Source organism: Pelmatolapia mariae, linkage group LG3_W (genome assembly GCF_036321145.2).
Source record: "Pelmatolapia mariae isolate MD_Pm_ZW linkage group LG3_W, Pm_UMD_F_2, whole genome shotgun sequence".
In the NCBI taxonomy this organism is placed as follows: Eukaryota; Metazoa; Chordata; class Actinopteri; order Cichliformes; family Cichlidae; genus Pelmatolapia; species Pelmatolapia mariae.
Window position 1 is genome coordinate 89,513,444 of NC_086229.1, and position 25,737 is coordinate 89,539,180.

Here is a 25,737-nt window from a genome sequence, read left to right on the forward strand (position 1 = left end):
CACAGATGGAGGGTACCCATGTCTCCAACATCCACTCCCTACAAGAGGCCAGTCCAAGGTGTGGATGCCCAGTGCTTCAACTCTCATCATTCCAGGGCATGGTCTATTATAGAGCATGCTTTTGGAATGATGAAGTCAAGGTTCCATGCCATCTTCCTCCAAGCGCTGGAGGTGCACCACACCTTTGTACCATATGTAAGTCATTAGAATACATCTTCATTGTTTTTAGTGTACGTGCATGTATAAACACTTTATTTACAGAACGAAATATCTGTTTCAGGTCATAGCAGCATGTGCTGTTCTGCATAACATCTGCCTCGGTGTTGGTGACATTGTGGCCCCGGGGGATGAGCCCAAGGATGATGTGCAAGATGAAGGGGAGACTGGTTTGGAGGCAGTCAGTGGTGCTCTCTGGCAGGACCAGCTATCTGCTGAGGTGTCTGCCCTGGAGGAGGTACCCCTGGACCACAACTGTTGTGAACAGGCAGGTATTCTTTAATAGTGCTTTTTTGAAGTGCTAGAATGTTACGTGTCATATCTTTATTAACAGGCTTGTTTGCACCACTTTGGTTTTGCATCGTTCTGAATACATTTTAGTGACATGGCAGCCATTAATTACATCAGCCCTGCAAACCCAAGTGATACATGATGCAGTGGACAATGGAAAAGAGCATCCCTGAACACCTTGTGGAGACCACCCTGTATGATGCTCCACTCAGTAGCTGGAAACACAAACCAAGAGTCTCAGTTGTGGCACCTCCTTCGTCTTTTTGGTCCTGGTCCAGCAGATTCAGCAGCACTGCTCGAGACTTCATACTCAGCCAAATATCAGGCCTGATTAAAAGTGCCTGTGCATACTGGGACACTCAGGTTAATCCTGGACTTTAATGATAAGTTAATTACCAATAATCTGGTGCCTCTCTTATCAATTCAAAAAAAATTCATCATCCCTGTCCTTCCTTCTGCTCTTAGCTCCAGCTGGCCCTCATCTTCCTGCTCTTCGTGAGCTTGGACGTGGTTGCCCACTGCTGAACTGGGCCCTGAAGTGTCTTCCTGGATGTAGGTCATTAGGACTGGAGTCCTGGTAGAAGGCCTCTGTCCCAACACCTCATCCATGAGGGCAAACCAAAACTCATGATGGACCAGAAAGACCTCTTAGGACAGAGCTTGTATGCAAAAAAGAAAAATAGTGAATCGAAAGATACAAAACCGACTGAAAAAAAACCCCCCACACGCTTGAAGCCGGGACCCCTACAGCTATGTGAAACCAACAGTCAGTAACCTTGATGTCAACTTGGAGTGTAATTTTTTGTAATTATATTTGCTTATAATTTTAAAAAGTTATGCACACATTTTGCAAACAACAAAGTCATATGCAACATTTTGCCAAAAAAATTCAGCCTGTCAGGTTTCGGAGAAAACAGGACCCAAACAGGACTGGATAGGTGAGAGTTAATTTTTTTTAATTTTTTTTTTTTTTTAATAGTGAACAAACAAGCAAAGATGTGCAAAAACAGTTTGAATAACATGATTTCCTCCGTGACAATCTCCCAACTTCCGAACAGTGAATTGTCCTCTTGGTCCGTGGTACAAGAAACAACTCCCTCAGCAATATATATAAAAGTGCTCGGCTCCCTCCACACTCTCCCTTCTGGTTTGTTTGCAAAACAAGACACAATTTAGTTCACTTCTCAGCGACAAAGGACAAAGACAGGTTCACCTGAGCGAGCCGGAGTTTACTGACTGTGTCACTCAGTGATCCCAAACCTCAGCCACTCTGTTTAATGGTGAGCCTATGACGAGGATCATCAGCAGCAGGTGAGTATGATTGTTGACAGGTGTGGCTGACTTCAGGGCGGGAAACTCCAGCCTTGGTGTTGCACATAAACAGGAACCTAGAGACACACATACACACAAACAATGCAAAATCTTTCAAAATGACTGGTGTTCAAGTTCCTCCTCTCGTGGTTTCATGCTACGACTTGTCAGCCACGAAGGAGCTTTTGTTCAGATCCCCTGATGGTTTGTGTTACTGTGGCATCTGACACAGTAATAAACAGCAGTTTTTTCCGGCAGCATATTCTGTCCATTTAGGGTCACTCTCTTGCTTGATGTGTCTCATTCAATGCCAAACTTGTTCTTTGGGGAATCTTTCTAGTAGGAGCTCCATACATCTTTCATCCCAATTCATCCAAGTCCTTCCCTGCAGGCTGTCTGATCCAAGCATAATGATCATCACTGCTGAATAATGGCTCAGTACTGAACCATCACTGAACTTCTTTTGAAAGTACTTACATAGATAGTATTAAGGTTAAATATTGGTTGACACAGTGGATCACTGAAATTATACACTTAACTCTTTCAACCCCACAATTATTGTTTCTACATAAATATTTCCTTGAATCCTGTAGTTGTTTTACTGTCCTTCAAATTGAACACAAAGTGTAGAAAGTTCTGTTTGAATTATTGAAATGTCGTGTGACCGAGCAGTGAAAAATTAATTGACATCATAAGAAAACACAAGAATTTCATTAACATTTAAAGAAAAATGTATTTAAAATGTATCTGCAGTATTTGAATATATCTGTAAGCATCAACTTCCTTCACAGTAAACTGTTGGGAGAGATTAATCAAAATTGTAGATGTTTTATTCTCCAAAAATGAATATTGTATTAGTTTATCACAAGAAAGGCTTTAAAATTCGAATTTGCAGAGTAACCTTTTACTTTTAAATGTATATTATAAATATAAATGTATACATGTATATTTTGCAGCACGATTTAGCTTAATCGGTTAAATCACCACCACTCTGCACAAGGGTTTAAGTGCTGACAAGAACAGCACTTAAACTTTCTGCTGTCATTAAAATGGACAACAGAGAAAATTTAGACGATATTGTGGAAACATGGGGTCAGAAGGTACTCTTTTTTTCTGGGGCCATCACCCAGCCCTCCCCGTCCTCCTCCTTTCCCCACTGGACCCTAACTCTAAAATCAGTCTGTGGTCACCTTCCTTGTATTTTACCTTTGTGTAACTGCTGTGAAGCTTTGCTAATCAGTAAATCACTGCCAGCAAATCATAATTAAAAAAGAATAACTCAGCAGCGCAAAGTGAAGCTATGTATGAATGTAGTTTTATGCACAGCCCACTGATCTCACTTCTAGTGGAGAAATCATAGTGTTGCATCACATCTCATCGTCTATTGTATGTTTTGTGCGTTTCAAGTGTGATGTCCTCGTGATTTTTGATGACACGGTCCAGTACCTGCATCCTGTTGGAGAACTGTATGTAAAGGGAAACAAATTACCGACATCAAAAAAAGAATATTTAAAATATATATATAGTTGCTTTGTTTTTTTCAAAATGTTTATAATGTTCAAATATGCAAATATAGTTAGTCGTTATTAGAAGTGTTTGTGAACTAAAAATCAAGAATAGGGGATACTGTTTGTCCGTGATTTGGAGAGCCCAGCGTGTGCTCCCGACGCAGGGGAAACAAATTCTTGGAACAACAGCTGTTGTGCAGGTGAAGCCAAAGGCAAGACATGCTTCGTCATATCTTCTAGTTTTGGCTTGGAAGGAAGTTGGTTTGGAAGCATATTTGGCGCTGCTTCAACCTTTGCTTTCTGTTTGTGTGGGACCCCTGTCAAAAAACCTGTCCATTATGTTTGCAGTATTCAATTTTTTTTTCTTTTTTAATTCAACCCCCCCACTTTGGGATTCACTGGTGTAAATGTTTTTGCTGTAGATTACAGAAGACAGTGAGGGCTCAACTTGTGGTGAAGTTATTCAGTCTTTGTGTCCTTGGATCTTTTAGTCTAGTCTAAATGTATAATATATTTGCCTGTTATGTTATTTCCTGTTGTGTCCTTTGTGTGTTGTACTCTGTCCATAGCTTTAGTTATCATTGTCATTGATTATTTTCACCTGTACCTTCTTTTCCCCCAGCTGTGTCTCATCCCCTTGATTAGCCCTCAGTATATTTGAAACTAGTGATGGGATTTCCGGCTCCTTTTAGAGAACCGGCTCTTTTGGCTCGACTCACTAAAAAACGCAGGCTCTTTCGGCTCCCAACCGGCTCTTCAGGTTGTTTTGTTGCTTTAATTAATTTATTATTAACAACAATATAAAATCATGCACAAAATAATTACTAATGTAAAAAAAAAAACATGGTTTTAGTTATATATGTTTATATATAAATATATACGGTGGCCCCTGGAGACAAAGCACGTACAAACTCCAAAAGGCACGTACAAACTCCAAAGCACATACAAACTCCAAAACACATTTCTAGCATTAACTTAACTGCCAAAACAGAGCTACCTAGATCACTTAAATTACACAATTGAAAGCATATGTGTATCGTTTGTGTATTTATACACAAGCACTCATATATATTTAAATAATGTAAAAAAAAAAAGGTCATTTACCTGTTACTACTACACACCAAATCCGGTCGTTGGTACTTCCTGGCTTGTGTAGCCACTAGGTAAGAAAAGCTCAACACTGCCTCAAGCAACCTGGAGCACTGTTGTCTTTTGTACGTGTTTTGGAGTTTTTAAGTGCTTCGGAGTTTTTCGTGTTTTGGAGTTTTTACGTGTTTTGAAGTTTGTACGTGCTCCGGAGTTTGTACATGCTTCGGAGTTTTTACGTGCTTCGGGGTTTGTACGTGCTTTGTCTCTAGAGGCCACCGTAAATATACTTTTATTTATTCACTCCACATAAAATGTAATAAATAAACCATATAATACAAATTATACAAAATATAATACAAAAAACAACTATTTACATTTCAACTTTTTCTATTTAAATTTTCAGCTTTTCCCTTTTAAACAAGTTTAAAGTGAAACAACACAAAACACTGCAAACCACAACACAATTAACTATAAATTAAAATATGAAAACAAAATGAAGATGCACATTCTGTCATATAGGCCCACATGAATAAACTTTCTGAATCCTTTATCATCCACAACTACCTTTCTAATGTGATGTTGTTGTCCTTGGCTCTCTTTCTCTCTCCCGCTCTGTTTCTGTGCTACTGCCAGTGTAACTACCGCCCCTCCCCCCTCTTCCCAGCACAAAGCACAAGGCTCGCGTGCGGAGTGAAGCGAGAAAAAAAGTGCGAGAGAGGGTGAGAGAAAGAAAAAAAAAAAAACCACGGATCCCAATAAGTATGGAACGCCATCACTGCCATAATGAATTAATTAAATACACCATTAAATAATTAATTAAATGTGGCAATAATTAATTAAAATTGGAATTAATTAATTAAATAAATAGTTATGACACATGTAATTAATTAATTATTGACACATTTAATTAATTATTTATGTATTTCACATTTTAATTAATTATTGACACATTTAATTAATTATTTAATGATATATTTATTTTTTTCATTTTGGCAGTCCTGGCGCCTGGCTCTCATCTTGAATTCATTGTATCTGTCAAACTCATCCATCACGGCAAGGAGGCGGGGTTAACGCTCTCCCTGTAGCTTGTCTGACATCTGATTGGTTAAACTGTAAAGCAAGTCCACACAGATCGATCCCTGATAATAGATTGATGTACACCCAGTAAATCTCACTCCGATCCTTTAGGTGGTGATATTCATTGTTAAATTTGCTTGGATGCGCTATGCAGTTGGAAGCAAGAAGTTGCCGCCATAAAAATCAAGACACTTGACACCTCAATTGATACATTGCACGACGTGTACGAGAAATGTCAAAAAGCTGTCCGGAGCTGCTGAGAGAAGCAGCGAATTTAATTGAAGAAGCTCTGAGGACAACTTCCCCAACTCCGGCAGCTCAGACACAGCAGATACCTGCGGCACCATTACATACACCTGTCCAAAGTAAGTAACGTCAGCCACGTGGTATACTAATTGATGACTTAGCACACAGTTAAATCTTAGCAATTCATATGAGCATCTAAATTTCAGTGGGCGGGGGTTGTGCACCTAGGTTTTGTCATGGTCTGAGTAGTTTTCCACAGCATCGGCTCCTCCCCCCTGGGTGGAGTCTTTGTTGTTCCTCACCTGATGGCAATCATACCGGCAGTATTTATGACCTGCGCACACAACTAGTCTTCGCCAGATTATCTGCCAACTTTAGTCAGTTCTCGGCCTCACGTCTGTTCCTTGGTGAATCATCGTGTGTACTTACCTTATTTCTCTGTTTTCTCGTCAGCATCTGGAACCCACCTACCAAACTCTCCTGGATTCAAGTTTGCAGCTGCCGGTAACCTCTCCCTTTTCAAACTGCCAGTCTCTCCAGCCTGCCTCCCTGCATTGCACGCTGTACCCACCTGGACCTTTGTCTCCTGCCCCCCCCCCCTCCTCCTCCAAGCAACCTCCACCTGCAAGCACGTAAGGCAGCTCAGTGCAATTATTCTCAGATGCACTCGCAGCTCTCTGTTGGATTCCCCTGACTGCTCTCTTCTCTGTTTCAGTGCCCTGGCCAGCCACAGTTTCCCCTGCCCTGTCCCTGCACCCAGTCGTCCCTGCAATCTAATCATAGTTCCGTTATGGTCATAGTTTCTCTTGCCTCAGACATCTAGTTTACGTTCCTTAATACTAGTCTGAGTTTTCTGTTAACTCCCAAAGCATTGTGAATAAAAGACTCTTTTGTTACACCGCACCTCTAGCCTCCGGTTTTGAAACTGCACTTGAGTCCATCCCATTTCCACGGGCCACTGTGCCATGACAGGTTTATGTGTGGTAGTTAGCTAATTATGCTTTGTGTGTAACTCACTTTCGTTGTGTGTGGATGGGGCATGAAACTAGATAGTCGGTAAAACACCCTTATTTGGCAGCGCCATGCCTGGTGCTGATGTGTAGCGTTAAGCGCTACACATCAGCACCAGCGTTAAGCGCTACACATCAGTGACGTTTAAAATGATGCTAAGCTGAAAGTTCAGACCGTTGTAGCTGACTGGTGGTCTGTTCCGCTGTGATATTTTCTCTGTGTTGCAGCCGAGCTAGCAAGGCTCTTTGCTCCGTATAACGGTGGGAGTAGAAGAAATATGATAAGACGGTAAGCACAGAGCCTAGTACCTAGAAGAAGCTACACACATACGTTCTGTTGCTTGGCTGATCACAAGGCTAACAAAGTTCCAAGCATTCAGCTTAAAGCAGACCTCCTTGCTGCAGGACCTGGAGAGCAAAAAGTGACATTTTCAGATAAGTCTGATAGTAGAAATTTACCAGAGCCTAGTTTTGATTGTGGTTCACTGTAGTTTTTTTTGTTTGTTTGTTTGTTTTTTTTAATTTTTACCGTGAATGTGATAAATATTTTGTCATTTTAATTTAAATTGGACTTAAATTTCAACTGTGTGATTGTTATTTTGTGGCTATTAGATAGTACTGGCTTGTTTTCAAATATGTGGGTGTTTGATTGAATGGACATTATCTGTTTATTCTTTTAAATACAGGGAATGACAACGATCCCGAGACTGTAAGAACTAAACTGATGGAAGTGTTTCCAAAGCTCCAAGAAGGGGGAGGATTTGAACTTCTAAAAATTACAGGATCTACTCGTAGTCGAAATCTTGCATTGCTTCAATGTCCCAGCACTGGATATACCATTGCGTATCTGAAAGATCCATCTGCAATGATTGGGCAGGCTACAATCTACATCCGTCCACTTCAACAGGACTTGCACTTTGATTGTGTACATAAATCTATATTGTCTTCATTTCACACATAATATAAATAAATAGCATTGTGGAATTTACATTTATAAATGGATGTTTGTTATCTTTTAGGAGAGCTCAGGTAGTGCCTCTGGTCCACTCATCTCCTGTATCACTTGTCAGAAGGAAGTTTCCTTTTCTGAAATAGAAATGCACAGAGAAAGCTGTGCTGGGTATGTACTAACAAAGACATATGTGTACTACATATTCATTTTACAGTAGGAAAATGAGAGAGTATGACAATGTCAATTTTGTTAACTTCAAGGACATCCACGCAGGAATCACATAGAGAACGAGACGGAGGCCATGGTGAAGAAAATGATAGAGAGCCAGCCACAGTCAGTGAAAGTGTGCCAGTTAGGCCTGAAACATCAGAAACCTCAGCTCAAAGTGCAGTAGTACCAGTAGTAACTGGTAATGAGGAGTTTGTTCACAAAGAACCTGATAATGGTTTGTGTAAACACATAGAGCTGCTATAAGTTTGCAAACAGCTTACATTCATTCAGTAATAAAATAGTACCTTTAATAAGTAGTACTGCATGTAATCAACAATGTAATTCATAATGACTATTAATGTTAAACTAGAAAAATTTGCATTTCCTGCGAAAATGCTGTGTGGATGCTGTAAAGCTAAAGCTGTCTGCCGTCAATAGCTGACAAAGCTGAAGTCAGTATTTGAAAAGTAGTTGAACTTTTAATAATTTTGCAGAAGCATAACAACTAAGCAAAAATGCAATAACTTAGCAGAAATAGTACAACATATCAGAATTATTTTAATTCAGTAGAAATGTTAATATTTAGCACAAACAAAACAACTTGGAAAAAAATGGTACAACAGTATAACTTAATAGACAGTAGTATAATAGTGTAATTTATTAGAAATGTAACATGGTAGCAGAAATACTATAATTTAGCAGAAAATTCATAATAATAAAATATTGTAGCTTAGCAGATAAATAACAGTACAAATAGCAAAAATATTATAATCTAGTTAAAAATGTCATTACTTATAAGACTTATGACATTTGTAACACAAACACTGTATAAAAGCTGAACAAGCTGAAGTTACCTCAACTACCTGTTGCTGAACTGTGAAAAATTGGCAGAAACAACGGTACCAACACATGCATTTTCTATTTAAAAAAATAAATATAATAATAAATAAATAAAACATCATGAAATTGATCCACCTTATTCAATGCAATTGGGATATGGGATATGAGATGACTGGAACCATGATGCCAATGTGTTTTGAAAGTATTCTGACGCCCACGTCAGAATACTAGCATAAAATGTTTTCACAGTACAAATCCCACTGCACACACTATTCATGTAGAACATTGCACGTCTAATGATATCTGTGGAGAGAGTAATTAGAAGCATCAAGGGAAACAAAATATTTGACACCATTATCCCTCTGACAACTGCTGGCAGTGCACATGTCTGCTTCCTAAGTATTATCAAAACAAGCACGATCTGATATCGTCGTGTTGGTGTTGTTCCCAGATCATCATACTAAATGTTGTTCCAGCATCAACATTGCAAGTAACCAATCAGAATGTTGTGACGTCATACTTTTGCAACTTCGGGAAAAACCACAGTAAAACAAAAAACTGTACTTAAGCTGCGAGAAACCGCCTCTGTCCGCCGATCAACGGACCCTAACCGTAACCCTGACCCTAACCCTAACCCTTTAATAAACGGTAAGCAGAATTGATATTGTCCTTGCAACATTGGAATTTCATAAATGCACGAATGGCTTGGCGCGCAAAAGAATGTCACAATAATGTGATTGGTTACTTGCAATGTTGAACCTGGAACAACATTTTCATGATGATCTGGGAACAACACCAACGCGACGATATCAGATCATCCATCAAAACAAACCCCTGGTTAAAGCTTGGGCTAAGGATCTCACTGAGTTAAGTTACACAGTTCACTTGGAGATCAGATAGCTCATCTGATAGAGTGGGCACCTCACATACTGAGGGTACGAACCCTCTGTAGCAGCTGTGGTTTTGAATTCAATCAATAGAATAAATACAACAAAATGTTTTAAAAAGCTGCACAGTTCTGACAAATGCTTGGACTTGGATCAGCTGATCCAAGTCCATTTTGTAAAGAGGAATGGTCCAAAATACCTTCAGCCACAATTCAGACTCTCATTGGAACCTACAGGAAGTGTTTAGAGGCTGTAATTTCTGCAAAAGGCAGATCTACTAAATATTGATTTCATTTCTTTTGAGATGAGATGAGATGATATAGCCTTTATTTGTCAGTTGCAGGTCTTTTGCCCACAACCGAGATGAAAGACCTTGCCGACCGTACATACAATACACAAACATCACATTGGGGAGACAGGTCAGGCTAGGTAGCGAGGAAAAATACATCGAAATGTGTAACACAAGAGGATAATACTGGAATGCACAGATATCAACACACCATAGCACAATAAACACAGACAAGCAACATGGGAAAGTGTTCCAGTGTGTACATCTGATCTGGGACCGCTGCAATCTTCGATTGCGTCTCCAGCTGACCCGATGTCCACATCAGAGGGGAGGTAAGCGTTGGAGGTGGCGTTGGATCCGGGGTAGGGAGGGTGATGCGTCAGTGAGTGCTTATCAGTATCAGTATATGTATGTGTTTGCGTGTCCATAGTTCAGCTGAGACAGTGTCCTTCGCCCTGCCAGGCTAAGTAAACAGTCTTCCAGCCAACCCAGGTGGCCTTGCATGGAATGGGAAGGAACAGACTCAACACAGTCGTTATCAGGGAGTTTTTGTTCAGCTCCAGCCTTGAGCCCACAGCTGGCGCCGAAGGGGTAGCCGCATTATGATGGTAATTTTTCTTTTGCAACAACTCATGAGAATTTCAAGCTGTTCTTTAACACTCCGACACTGGTCTCTCAATCTCCCGTTGGATAGCTGCAAGTTTCTCCATGATGTTATTAACCTTCAGTTCAGTGGTCTTCTCATTCTTTTGCTCAAAGAGCAGATTCTGAGACCTCACGACCGCAGTCGGCTGTTCCAAGATGTAATCCAACTTCCGCTCAGAGGTGTTGTTCTGAGTGGACTTTTCCTTGATGTAATCCAATGTACGCTCAGAGGTCTTATTCTGAGTATTCACTGCAGCCATAAGCGCCTCCAAGCTCTTAACCATGCTCGTCCCATCGTTTCAATCCCAGCGAGCAGCCTTGGGGGGGGGGGGGGTTTGAACAGCCGGTTCCGCTTTCTTAATTCTCCGATAAGCCAGGGCCAAGCCAGCTCCGATCAGCAAGAACCCTGTTATCATGGTTCCGAATAGGTAGATATCTTCAGCGTCCTCGATCGACAGTCCCGCCAGGCACACGATCCTCCATGTCTGCCACCCGTCCATCGTGTATCCGGCAGAGAAAGTCCCTCCAGGGCACTCGGGCTCTCCCGAGCCCAGACTTCTCATTGAGAAAAGGGTGTCAATAGCATTCAGAGACCAGTTGATCAAATCCATAATTCTCTTTTAGGTTTTAGAAACAGACTGTGAGAGAGTGTTCCAGGGAAAGTAATACAAAAAACACGAGACTAGACAAGGACATAAGAAATAAGCAGGGAAGATAAGGGAGAGGAGAGGAGAAAAGTGCGTCCGCCTCCTCCGAGAGCCAAAGAGAAAATTTGTGGTGCCCAAATTTATGCACCTGCCTGATTTTGTTTAAAAAAATTATTGCACACTTTCTGTAAATCCAATACACTTCATTTCACTTCTCAAATATCACTGTGTGTGTCTCCTATATGATATATTTAACTGACATTTTTTATTGTAACAACCAACAATTTATACAGGAAAATAATGACTATTAACAAGGTTGCCCAAACTTTTGCATCCCACTGTAACTCTCAGCCTGGCCATTTCACTTTTCCTGCTGTGCTGGCCTGCCCTGATGTTGACAACACTGGTCACCCTGTCATTGTTTGACACTGGTTAAAAAAGGAAGTTATCAATGCACAACTTACAAACATTCCAAAAAGCATAAAACTGACTTATCCTAATGCTATGTACTATATGTAACTGAAAGATATACCCATTTTCTTTCAAATTATCACAGTGGTGTTGTGGATTATGTTTAGGTATAAAGCACCTCAGGCAAACATATTTGACACGTTGTGACATACATTCTTAGAAGTTACCTTTAGTATTTTGTAAAATACCATACTTATTTTTATCGTTTTTAACCAAATCCAGCTCTACTGGGAGTAGATGAGAAATTGCTGGTTCTCTCTCGGTCTCTCTCTCGGGCTCTCTCTCTCTTTTTTTTTTTTTTTAAATCTCCATGTTTCACCATTGGATTCAGTATCACCAAAGATGACTCTACTAAGCATTACTTATTAATATAGATAACATTTGCTTCATTTATGAAAGCTGATTCATCAGTGTTAAAACTACAATAAAAGGTGTCACAATCAAGAATTGATTACATTTCAATTACTCATCAGTCTAGGCTAAGAAACCCCGTGTGACTTGGCCTCAAAAGCACACAGTCCAGTACTTAACCACATAATAATGATTAAAAGTAAGTAATAGTTTTTGTCCTCTAAATATGGAAGCTTGCCTGTTTAATATGCATCTTTCAAACTATTTTTCTCCAAATGTTGGATACTTGTCACAAATATTCCTCTCTGTAGCTCTGACATATCACAGGTCAATGATGCCTTCAGTTTCTCTCTTGCCTTTCAGTAATCACCTACTTAGAATTCACAAAAGACCAACAATTACACCATTGCCAGAAAGTCACAAAAAGGTTCTGGTGCAGAGTTCTACTTCAGCTTCTTGGAGGCAGGGAGTGTGACAAAAGTGAAGCTTTACAGACAGAGTAGGGCAAAGTAACTGGGACAAAGTTAATCGCTAAACGACTATTTACCTGTTCTTGAGAGGGCTCGAACATCATAGTTAACAGTCTTCTCCTGGCTCTTCCTTCTTTTTTAACCAGTCTGTTTACCTACTTATCGCTACTATAGTTAGGCCACCCCATAATTCTATTGTTAGACCAGGACTCTGGTATGATGTTTACACTCTTACAGTCAGTCTTGATCAATTCAGCAAAAACATCTGAAAAACAAAATGTTACACAATTTTTAAAAAATAAAACATTTAGAATTTTAAGCAAATTCTAACATCTCTGATTCTATACTGTTCAATATTATTTCATTTTTACTGTGACATCACTAGTTACATCTGATATTTCCGAGAAAACGCTAAAACCATCATCTGAGCTGTTTGTGAGCTGGACACTATGATTGTGATAAAACATTTAAACTTTGTAGCTCATACAGTGATACCTCTGCTTTACTGTCGTGTAGCTTTAAGTTTATTAGGCTCTTCTTGCATAAGCATCAGAGAAATAATTGGATAGTAGTTGTCATGCGAATGTTACGGTTACTGAGGCAAAGTGTGTGGAATTAGGAGAGAGAGACCCAAAAGAAAAAAACAAAACCTAAGCTGGGAAAGCTATACCTGAACCATCATTAGAAAACCTGAGACGTGGAAACTCAGAGGGAATGTCCAGCAGAGAAAACACAAGGGCTGACACATAGCAGAGAACATAGAAGTAACGCAGACAATCTAACGAGAAACAGAGGTGAACACACACTATGGCTGTGTCCCAATTAAGAGACCGCACGCTTGAAGTACGCATTTTGAGTGCGATTACGTCACCGCCACGCGACGACAGCTGTCCCAATACGAGGTGTACTTCAAATGCGTACTCCAAATGCGCCTTCGATTTCCCCAAATATCAAGTGCAGTCCGGTGCACGCTTCGTGGTCCCATATATCCCACAATTCATAGCGCGGCGGTGGGTGTGGATAATTTTGCCGAAATATACGGCAACGGCAGAAGGGAGCGGCCGAAGAGTGAACTGTCAAAAGTAAGTACTGAATATTATGTCACTTATTTATGTGCGAATGTTTAATGAAGAACATTAAAACATTACTGTTGGCCACATGTCCGCAAAGTTATGTGACATTAGTGATGTTTGTACTTCCAGCGTTAACTTGGTTTTAAAGCCTTTACTTCTAAATACAGAGAATGTGATGATTTTACGGATAATTAAAGTCAGTCATATATTCACAAACACAACAAGCTGAAAGTCAGTGAATGCTACTCAGTTTGCAGTCCTGAATATGACGGCACAAGCAGGATTCACTGCACTGTTAATGTTAGCTATGTTATATTGCTGCCTCTGTTCGGTGGTGTCGAGCCAAACGGACTTTAACGTGTGTTTGAACGAGCTGACGGTTCACTCGTTAAGCTGAAAGAAAGATACTTTAATCACAGCAGTCACACATGTGTCCACTGTACCATCTGGGAACTCTTCTTGTTTAGCACTCGTAATAACACAAACACTAAATCCTCCTGTTTGTAGCAGTGTATACACCTGAGACTGTCACCTGTCTGTCTGTCCTGCACTCTCTCTCTTTTTCTTTCTCTCTGATTGTGGAATAAAAGTATGAACATGTATTTATAAGTTACACTTGTGTTTGAATCCTGCAGCTTATCACACATTGGATTTCCATGTGTGTCGATTGCAAGTGTCCAGAGTGAGGACAGACTGAGGGACCCACTGCTGCACATCATCTGTGAGGCTTTGCACCCCTGATGATCCACCAGGACAAACTCAGCAGTGTGTGAGGAAGAGGAGGAGGAAGAGCCAGCAGCAGCTGACAGATGGAGAGAATAGACAGACTGTTCCCTGTTTGTGAAGGACTCCTAGAAACATTTAGAATAACTAATTGTCTGTCCTGAATCAGTCTTATTAGGTAATGTTCAAATAATTTGATCATTCCAGTGTTTTCAGTGTGGGAGAAAGTACTCAGGGCCTTCAAGTTACACACTATGAAAGGCAACAACAAGTTTAATGTTCAGAAACCTAAAGTATGTATCAGCAGCAGAATGGACCTAAAAATAAATGTTTGTTTCAGTTCTATGAAGCTTTGAGTATTTTGGATTAGTAGTACTGTTGTGTTTGTTGCATCATATTGCTGTAATTGTTTATATGCTTTATATATTCTGAGGTAAGTTGATCTATAGTGTTACATCATATTCATAATAATCTGACAGTACATATAATATTGGCCATATTATATTTACATTACCACAGTGAGGTGATTTTATTAGAAAAGATTTTAGGAGAAAGGCGCTATATAAATGCAATCCATTATTATTATTATTATTATTATTATTATTATTATGTAAGCATTGAGCCAAATCTAATATAGCAAACATTAAAAGAACAATATTTGTCTCTTATGTATAATACATCTATATATACACTGTCTTTGAGTGAAGATTTAAGGTGACAGGAAATATAAACAACTGCAACTTGAATCTTTGACCCAGAGTTCAAGCTCACTGCTGTAATACATATATGTGTATATATGTGTATATTAGGGGTGCAACGATACACAAAATTCACGGTTCGGTTCGGTTCGATATTTTTTCGATACAAAAAATGTTCATGCCTTTTTAATTTGTCATTTATTAAAATTATAAATATATATTTTAACTCAAAAGTACAGTTTTTAAATTTAATGTTGCTGAAACAACAAAGTAATAAATCTATCTGATCGAGAAATCACTCATCTTTGGAAAACGAGAGTTTATTACAGAGAAATGACTCTTTCCAAAATAAAAGCTATACTATACGCTTCTTCTGGGGTATACTCTCAGCAGCATATTAAACATATCAGGTCCCCATAAGGAGAATCATGTGCTAACGGCTGTCTAAATGACATGGGTAAAGTTTGTAGCATGCGTGCTTGTTGTTTTTGTCTGCTTCCACTGTCTTTGCACTAGGATGATGTCGGAGTAAATGTGCAGTCATATTCATTGTGTTCCCACTAATGCTGTCAGCGTTCATCTGAAATGACATTAACGCCACAACACGGCAAATCTCCGTTAACGAGCTACCGCGGATCGCCCCGTGCGTGGGGCTGGACGGCGTCAACACGTTAACGAGCAAACTGCGCTAACGCAGTAGTTCCCACCCATGTAATCGAGCATTGCGTGGCACATCCGACATACTGTTTTACTTTTGTCCATGATGCGCTTACCTTCAGGGTCATACTTCACATGAAGACCAAAATAGTTCCAAACGCCAGATCTGAATGAGGGTGGGGGAGGTTCAATTTGCCATGTTGCAACGAGCTAAGCTTCTGTCTTGCTAGCTTGCGCTGCACTCAGTGGATCTGCGCTCGACAGTGCAGCCTAGGCGGAGTAGTCGAACGCAGATCCACAGCATCGTCAGAAGAAAAGTTGATACCAAGTAAAAACTGGAGATTTAACACATCACTGCTCAAAGATGAAGACTTTATTAAATATTTTAAAAAAGAATGGACTTCATATTTAGACTTTAACGACACTCCCGGAACATCTGCTTCTGTTCTATGGGAAGCAGGGAAAGCTGTGATGAGAGGTAAAATAATTTCTTTCTCATCACATAAAAAGAAAGAAGAAAACAAAAATATTCAGGAATTAGAAAAAAACATCAAATCCTTAGAAGAAGCCTACGCGTCCCACCAAGATCAAGAAATAATGAACAAAATATGCAAAACAAAACTAGAATTAAATGAAATTATTAATAAAAAAACAGAATTCCTAGTACAAAGACTTCGCTTGCAGAATTTTGAACACAGTAACAAATCCGGTCGATTTCTAGCTAACCAGTTAAAAATAAATAAAGAAAAAACAACTATATGTGCTGTTAAAGATCTATCGGGGAACACAATATATGACCCTGGAAGAATAAACAACATTTTTAGGGATTTCTATGAAACTTTATATTCACCACAAATAAACCCATCTAATAATGAAATTGATCAGTTTCTTGACAACGTAAATCTTCCGAAATTACTAGACAGTCAAGCAATGGCACTGGATTCGCCACTGACGCCAGGTGAACTCCAGGAAGCCCTGATAAGTATGCCCAATAATAAGGCTCCAGGTCCCAACGGCTTTCCTTCAGAATTCTACAAAGAATTCTGGACAATTTTGGCACCAGTATTCCGCGGAATGTTGCAGGAAATCAAGGAAAATGGCAGACTTCCATCAAATATGAATTCTGCCAACATTAGTCTCCTACTAAAACCAGGCAAGGACCCTTTATTTCCCTCAAGCTATCGTCCAATATCTCTTATAAATGTAGACCTCAAAATAATCTGCAAAGCTCTCTCAAAGAGACTAGAGAAAATAACCCCCCTTTTAATTCATCCTGACCAAACTGGTTTCATAAAAGGTAGACACTCATCAACAAACACTCGTAGATTACTTAATTTAATAGACTACTCATGCAGTAAAAACATTGAAACCATAATATTATCTCTAGATGCAGAAAAAGCATTTGACAGAGTAAACTGGAAATTTCTATTTGCAACTTTACACAAATTTGGTTTTGGAACCTCTTTCATAAACTGGATAAGAATATTATACAATTCTCCAACAGCTTGTATCAGGACAAATGACCAGACATCCTCCAGCTTCTGCCTCCTGAGGGGCACCAGGCAGGGATGCCCACTCTCCTCTTCACTTTTTGCAATTTTTATCGAACCACTAGCGGCAGCATTTAGACAGGCCACAACAATTAAGGGCATAAAATGTAAGAACGTAGAACATAAAATCAGTCTCTATGCAGATGATGTGTTGCTTTTTCTGCAAAACTCACAAACCAACCTTTCTGAGGTAATTACTCTAATAAACTGGTTTTCAAGAGTTTCAGATTATTCAATTAACTGGTCAAAATCTACAGTTCTTCCCATTAACTGCTCCTTCCATAACTCTTCTTCTGCCCCACTACAGTCTGGAAACATTAAATATTTGGGTATTAATGTTTCTCCTAAGCTTTCAGACTTAACTAAATTAAACCACATCCCACTTCTTAAGAAAGTAGAAGGTGATCTGACTAGATGGAAATCTTTACCCATATCACTCATGGGAAGGGTCGCCACTATAAAAATGATGATCTTGCCAAAAATAAATTACTTATTTTTAATGATCCCTAACAAACCATCACAAGATTGGTTCAGATCTCTGGATTCATATATTTCTAAATTCCTTTGGAAAGATAAACCCCCGCGTATCAGCTTAAAAACGCTACAAAGAACTAAGGATAAAGGAGGATTAGATCTGCCTAATTTTCAACAATACTTTTTAGCCAACAGGCTTCAGTTCATTTCAGAATGGTTAAAACATACCCTCTTAGATGAGCCCTGGCTAGATGTTGAACAGGCACTATGCAATGATCTAGAGATTTCAGACCTACCATTTATCAGCTCAAACATCAAAAGATATGAATGCTTCAAAAGTGTTAACATCAGCTCTTCTCTGACAGCATGGTGGGAGTTTCTAAAAATAACGGAGTCTTCATTAATCCCATGCAAACGTACACCTATCTGGAATAACCCTGACATATTACAAAACAATAATATGATTAATTTTCCAGAATGGAGTTGTAAAGGAATTAAATACTTAGAACATATATTAGAGGGAACAGAATTTATTTCATTTGACAGACTAGTTGCACAATATGGGATCAACAAGAAAAGGTTTTTAGAATATCAACAAATTAAATCCATAGTAAAAAAGAAATTTTACCCCAGTCAAGCTGAATTACAAACACCACCAAGTGTGGTACATTTTCTTACTCTTAAATCCCCCAAATTATTATCTAAAATATACAGAACACTTTCTAAAATAGATGAATCAGTATCCCTTCCTATTGCAAAGTGGGAAGCAGATTTATCAGTAAGCTTAGACCAAAACTTCTGGTCTCAGGTATGCTTAAAAACCTTTAAATTGATTAAAAATCCCAGTCTGCAATTAATACAATACAAAATACTACATAGAGTGCACTATACTGGTCATCGGATGTTCAAGATGGGCTTTACATCTTCCAACAACTGCTCACACTGTCAAGGCAATACACCAGACAATTACATCCACGCTCTTTGGTTCTGTTCACCAGTTCAGAAGTTTTGGCGTGAGATATGTGAAGACTTATCAAAGTGTCTGAAATGTAAAATTCCAGCCTCCTCTTTAGTGTGCTTGTTGGGAAAATTGGATGATGTCACTACAGAAACTAATACAGTCCACATTGTTTTTACAGCCCTATGCATCGCCAAGAAAACGATCCTCATGAACTGGAAAAATAAAAATAATCTTAATTCTAGCCAATATAGAAACCATCTAATAGATCACATTAGTCTTGATACAGCCTCTGCCACCACATTAGATCAATCCCTCTGGGCTCCTTTGATCGGCTCCGTCACCTAGAGGGGGTGGGGGGTCGTGGTTTGGTCCCGTCTTAGCTATTGTGGTTGATGTGGAGGTTGGGACGGGCTTAGGGCGCCTGGAGGACCCCTAGAGACGTTATCCCGGGAGGGCTCAACCCGGGGGGCTGTGGTCATAACCTGGTCAGTGGCTCTGGTCGCTCTTAGAGGGTGTTCTCCTCGTGGCTGCGTGCAGCGGGGGTTGGGGGATGGTCTGTGCTGGCGGACGTAGGTTACTGGCCTGGTGGCCTGGCTGCCCCTGAGTGGATCCGGGGCAGGCGGGGGGACTTGGGGTTCGGGGGTGCTTCGTCTCCATGATGGGGCTCTGGCTGGGCCTTGGGGCTTCGGTCCTAGTCGGTGTGTCGCCGAGGTTGTGGGCGGGTGGGTGCACGGGGGCTCAGCCCTGGCGCAGGGGGCCTCTGGTGCATCGGCCTAACTGGGGGGCTCTTTAACTGGCGGGGAGGTTGTTCCATCCTTGCAGAAGTCCACTCTGCAGGTGGGGGAGAGACATAGGAGAGGTGGAGAACAAACCTAACCTGGGTGTCTGTTGTCTTGTGTAGTCTGGGAGATGACTGAATGTTAGGGTGGGTACAGTTTCCTCTGCGGTGGGGTAGGGTGGGCTTCCCTGGGTCCTGTGGGGCTTGGCGGTGCTGCTGCCGTAGGCCCCGGTCTGGATGGGCCTGGACTCCCTTGCCTTGGTGGGTGCCAGAGGACGGGGGTGCCTACTGGGGTCAGCGGGGGAGCTGGCCCTAGGGAGGAGCATCTTGCCCCTCCTTTCTTTTCCTCCCCATCCCCGGCTGCCTCCCTCTTCCCGCTCCACCACACCCACCCACACAGGTAGGGCCTTGGGGTGTGGGTGTGTCACCAGGGTGCAGGGGAGACATCCCCCCCCTCTGTCCCCTTCTGGCCACCTGTGCCTCAATTTTATTCCACAACTTAGACATCCACATTATTCACACTGTCATAACACACACATATATATAGGGCCTTGAGGGTGACCACGCCAACGGCGTCCAGTGAATGGTCTGAGTATTCAACCCTACCTCTGGCGCCGGTGCCCACCTCTCAATTTTAAATCCATGTAGACATTGAGGGTTCTTGGGAGGGGCCGTGCTAACACCTGCTGCTCTCCGGCAGCAGCACCATGCCCTCCCTTGTTTTAAATGCACTTTAGAACAACACGCAGCAACACTACACATGAGCGGGAGGAGGGAGGTATGGGGTCTTCACACACCCCCGTTCTCTGCCAGCCATCGGGGCGGGGGGCTGGGAGGAGGTGTTGGCTGACAGATTGGCCTCCCTGCTTCCGCAGGGCCTGGGGCGGTCTGCTTGCCTCCACCCCGGGGGGAAAGGGTCACATCTCTTGGGTCTGGGTGCCGTTTCCCCCTCTGGGGGCGAGGGTACCTGGACCCGGGGTATAGAGTATGTTTGGGGAGTGCGATTGTGTGTACATGTGCATATATGTCTATTCCTACGTTGGATGAGTGCTGAGTGTTTGTATATGTGTGCATGAGGGTGGGAATGCATGTTTGTGTCTGTGTGTGCCTGTTTGTCTGTGTTTATATGTCAGGTCAGGTCTTAGACTCCACCTCCCTGGGAACACCCAGGCCCTCCAAAGTGTGGAGGCCTATCTCCCCTCACCACACTCCCTGCCGGTAACTGATGCACTCAGGGGTCGGTGCATTGGTGGTTCTTGGTGTCCGGGGCTGGGCGCTCAGGTATACACCAGCTCACTCCCGGTGGCTACTTGGCGGGGCCTGGTGCCTGTCGCTCGGTCAGGCCTCTTCCGGGGCAAAGGGGGCCCTCGAACCTCCGGCCTCGGGGCCTGCAGCTCGGTTCACTCTGGCACAGCTGGCTGCCGGCAGAGCCGGCGGGCGCGCCAGTGCAGCCCCCTCTGGCTTCTGCTCCGTGGCTACTGGGTGACCCCTCGTCTGGGGATCTCCTCAGCCCTTCCCAGGAGGGTGGCACGGATGCCCCTCCGGTGGTACTCCTTGGGCTCTCGCACTCTGGGGTCCCTGGATGTCTGGAGCCTGGATCTCCTCCATGCCTGCTTCATGCCCTGGGGGACGGGGCTATGGCCCTCCACACCCTCTAGCAGACCGTTACATGGGGAAACCTTCTGTATACAAGCGCGCTGATCCACACGGGTGTGCACATGGGTGTTCACTGTTCGTAGACATAAACTACACCTTTCTTAGCTGCTACTTCAAAGCACATTGTGCGCTGTCTGTGCTGCACAACAACATTCAATATTTAGTATTTATTGCTGTTTACACTTAGCTAGATTAACATGATGGTGTTGTGTTTAGTATGTTGCTTTGTTTTTTTTTTGCTTGTTTTCTATTCTTTTTCTCTCAACAGGTGATCCAGGAGATTTTTTTTTTCTCTTTGTCTTTGTAAGTGCCCTTTCTCACTGTCCCTCTTCCCTTCTGTTTTTCTTTTCCTTCCTCTCTTTCTTTCTCCCTTTCCTATCCCCCAATCATGTCTGTCTCATCTGTAACTACTGAAAATAAAATAAATAATAACAACAAAAGTTGATCAAATGGACCAATACGGCAATGCCATGATGATCCATTTGGCAAAATAAATCCATTTGGTATCCTTGTTGGTCTTCAGACAACAATTCTGACGGCTAAAGAACCAAATGGGACAGACAAAAAAAAGAAAAAAAAAAAAAAAAAAGAAGAAAAGTTGATAAAATAAATTAAAAATTTTGTATTGTTCGATACACATGCGTACCGAACCGAAAGCACTGTATTGAACGGTTCAATATCGATACGAGTATCGTTGCACTCCTAATATATATGTATATATATATATATATATATATAATAATAATCTGACAATACATATAATATTGGCCATATTATATTTACATTACCACAGTGAGATGATTTTACTCTCATGAACAACATTAGCTAATTGTTATTTACTAACTAATCTTGAAATGACTGTTCAGTACAGAATTGAAGCCCAACAATCATGTTTTACAATCCTGTGGTCTCAGCCTCAGATACTCAACTAATCAAAGTGATGTCATGACAAAAATGAATGACCAACAAAACATTTTTTCTCCTTCATTTCTGTCACACAATGCAGTATGAAACGTTTCTCGCGGTTAGTATAATGGTTGCTAGGCAACCTGAACAGCGCGACGAAGGCTAGACTATCCCATTTCACAAGCCTCTCACTTTCGCACTTCTCGTACTTATAGTACTCACCGTACTCACCGTACGTAGTACGCGTAGTGCGAGTACTTCAAGCGTGCGATCTCTTAATTGGGACACAGCCTATATGTACACACAGAGGGAAACGTGGAAATAGCACACAGGAGAGAGACACAGCTGACACTAATCAGAGGAGACCAGGAGGAAGCAAAAGAGATTACACTGAAGCACGGGGCACGAGACTCTCCAAAGTGAAACAAGAAACATGAACATAGAACAAAGAACAATAGACACAATACAAGGAATGCACAGAGAACACGTAAACACTGCAAATAACAACAAGTAACCAGAAAAAGAATTAAAACAAAGAATATTAATAATCACAAAACATAGACACTGAGTCATCAAACTCTGGACAATGACAGTGAGCTCTTTAGTCTGCTCTGTTTTCAGGCAAAATGTAAGCGATTTACTGAAAACATGTTATATCACCTACCTACAGCTTCTCTTACAAATGTAACTGGACTGCATATAGCGTCAGTGCAGCATACATGTCAGTATTGCTATTTCCCTGCTCAGCAGATGGCTCACTACAAACTCATACAAATCTTCATCCCGAGTCTCTGATGTGTCTCTTTACTATAGAATTGGATTTGCATGCTTGCAAAAAACTCATCACTTGCAAACTCCCACTGTCATTGCCCCCATGGGTAAGCTGGCCAGAGCAGCAGGCCCAACCCACTCCTTCGTCTAGTGCATTCTGGGAGTTGTAGTTATACTTGGTAAATTACTTGGTAAAGTTTGGTAAAAATTTTTCACATCAATGTTGTTCATGATACATTTAAAGTCATACTAACTTTGACATATTTCTTCATATATTTGTTGAATTAAATGGTTATATGAATTAAACAGTCTGTCTGTGCATAATTCTGACAGATTTTGAGGAGGCCGTAAGCTCACCTAGCCAAAACCCTAACAATGCCATAGCTTTTACATCGTTACATTTCTCTGTTTCATAACTCTGGTGGTGCAACTACATAAAACATTATTTTAAACATACCCTAAACAACAGCTTTACAATGAACACAACTGTAAAGATTTCTGACCTTAAGTATTTTACCCTACAGCAAGCTATCATGATTAGGCACTTATATTTAACATAGCTAATACATATACCTTTTCCTGTCATGTGTTTATCAAGTTTGGCTAACCTTTTTGAAGTAAAACCTTGAAGCTTGAACCTTTGAATTTTGAAATGTTAGGATGCTCAGTCACCGTGTGCAGCCTTGAAACCTGCGCCTTCGGGCGAAATCTGGAGGGAATTAGCACTCCTGCGTCCATGAGCGTATTTGAACCGCATTGATTTCCCGCACTCTATCCCGGGGACTAGCAGTAACGTGGATCTGTCGGGTGTGCTTCCCCATGACACCAGGAAAAGAGATCGCCACTTTCAAAATAAAAGCTCATCTAAAAAATACATGCAGGGCTTTAGGAGTCGCACTTAAAAAAATAACTACATAAAAATAAAAAAACACCAGTAATTGTATACGTTTTAAATTGTAAGTTTGAGACTTATAAAATAGTACTGATAATTTCATAATTCAAATTAGACTTGAATCGGGTCTGATCACCAACAAAGTAAACACAAAAGTAAACACAAAATCAACACAAGGCAGTAAAAACAACAGAAAAACAACAATCATAGTTAGCCAATCAGGCGGGTGGCAACAGATTACATCACAATTTGTTACATAAAAGACCAGCGGTCCCTTTCCCGGTCTTTCTGAAGAAACTTCCAGTCACAGTCTTCTACTTTACTCTTAGTGGTATTAAGAACTTCATAAAACGTAAGTATTGATATTGGAGCCGTTTTTTTAGTGCCTTTATACTATGTACAACACATTATAATGTAGTGAAAGATAAAAGATCTAGCCATTTAAGTTCTTGTAAATATATAGAGTGTCAAAGTACCCCTAAAATTTGGCCAGACTTTTCTTTCGGCCTACAAATGTTTTATATATGTGTATCTTCATTTTTCTCTCGAAAAAAAAATCACTTTTGAAAAATTCAAATTTAGTATTGATAGCAATGTATTTGTAGGTGTCATAGTTTGATGAAATTATTGTTTCAGGGATATTTAATTGAAAAAACTATCTGAATGTATTCATGAAAATGGCATCTATTTTTTATGAAATATTAAGATCTAACTAAATCAGACAAATCTTCCAGATCTATAACAGTTTTATAAACTTTAAGACCTTGAGTTTGGGCTGTTAGTATGAAAAAATTGCTTAAGGCTGGCACTCTGCCCTGGCAACTGCCTCCCAGCTTTGCAAGCCAATCACTTTCCCAGTTAATGTGTTTGTTTCTTATCAAAATGTGAAGAGACGACATAAAAGCAACAGGTGTTACTGTATTCTATCAGAACTGGATCCAGCAGAAATGTATGAACCTGTTAATGTGTTTGTTTTGCTTTTTTTTTTTTTTTTCCAGAATGGCCTTAATGAAGTTGACCGCTAACCGGCCTGAGACGCCGTACTTCCGGCCCCCACCCATTCACATCCGGGTGTTAAAGTCTTGTAACCAGCTCAGGTTGATTCAATTCAATTCAATTTTATTTATATAGCATCAAATCACAACAACAGTCACCTCAAGGCACTTTATATTGTACAGTAGATCGTACAATAATAAATACAGAGAAAAACCCAACAATCATATGATGTAGAATTTCACATGTATGAACGTGGCTAAGGAGTAAGATCATAGAAATACATTTCTTTATTTATGTATTTATCAGGTAATCAGCTGGGATATCCAAGATGGAGTGGTCAAACCACTGTTAACCAAAAAAAATACCGTGGCAGCAATCACTGACGGAGTGGCAAAAATTACTTTGTTTGAGGAATTCTCGTCCCAAGTCAAAGAGGGCATGTCTTATATGATGAGGGGACATGAGCTGAGGAGCCAAGCTCCCCCTCATCTAATCAATATTACGGCAAGGACAGAGTTTTTTAAAGCTCCTGCCCTTGCAGTAACAGAGGCCCTCATCACAAAGGCGGAGGAGCTTCTTGATCCACCTTCCCCAGCAACACCACTGAAGATGAGCCCAACGTTTGGAGGGCTTATGACAGTGGAAGGGGAGGTTGTGGAGGTAAGTATTTGTGGTTCCATCAGAATTGATATTGCTTTAGGTTTTCAAAGAAACCATTACTTTTTTGTCTTTAAAAGTAAAAATAATCATTTTTGTTGTTGTTGTCAAGCAAACACAAAATCGTTAGAACACGATCACCTGCTATTATTTTGTAAATGGTTGTAGATTTCTCATTAACAACAATAATAAAATAATAGATGTAGTAAGTCAAGAAAGAAGCACCTAGATGTACACACACAGATTTATGCAATCACTATAACTGACATTGTATTTTAATTGAATTTTCAGTGTTCGGCAGTGAGGAAAGTTGTCGCAGGCAAACAACAAGTGCCTATACGAACACTCCAGCTAAAGCAGGTAATGGTGCAACTAAAGTGTAGTATTGAAAATGGTGAAAATAGGCATATTTAAGGATTTGTATTAGTTAATGAA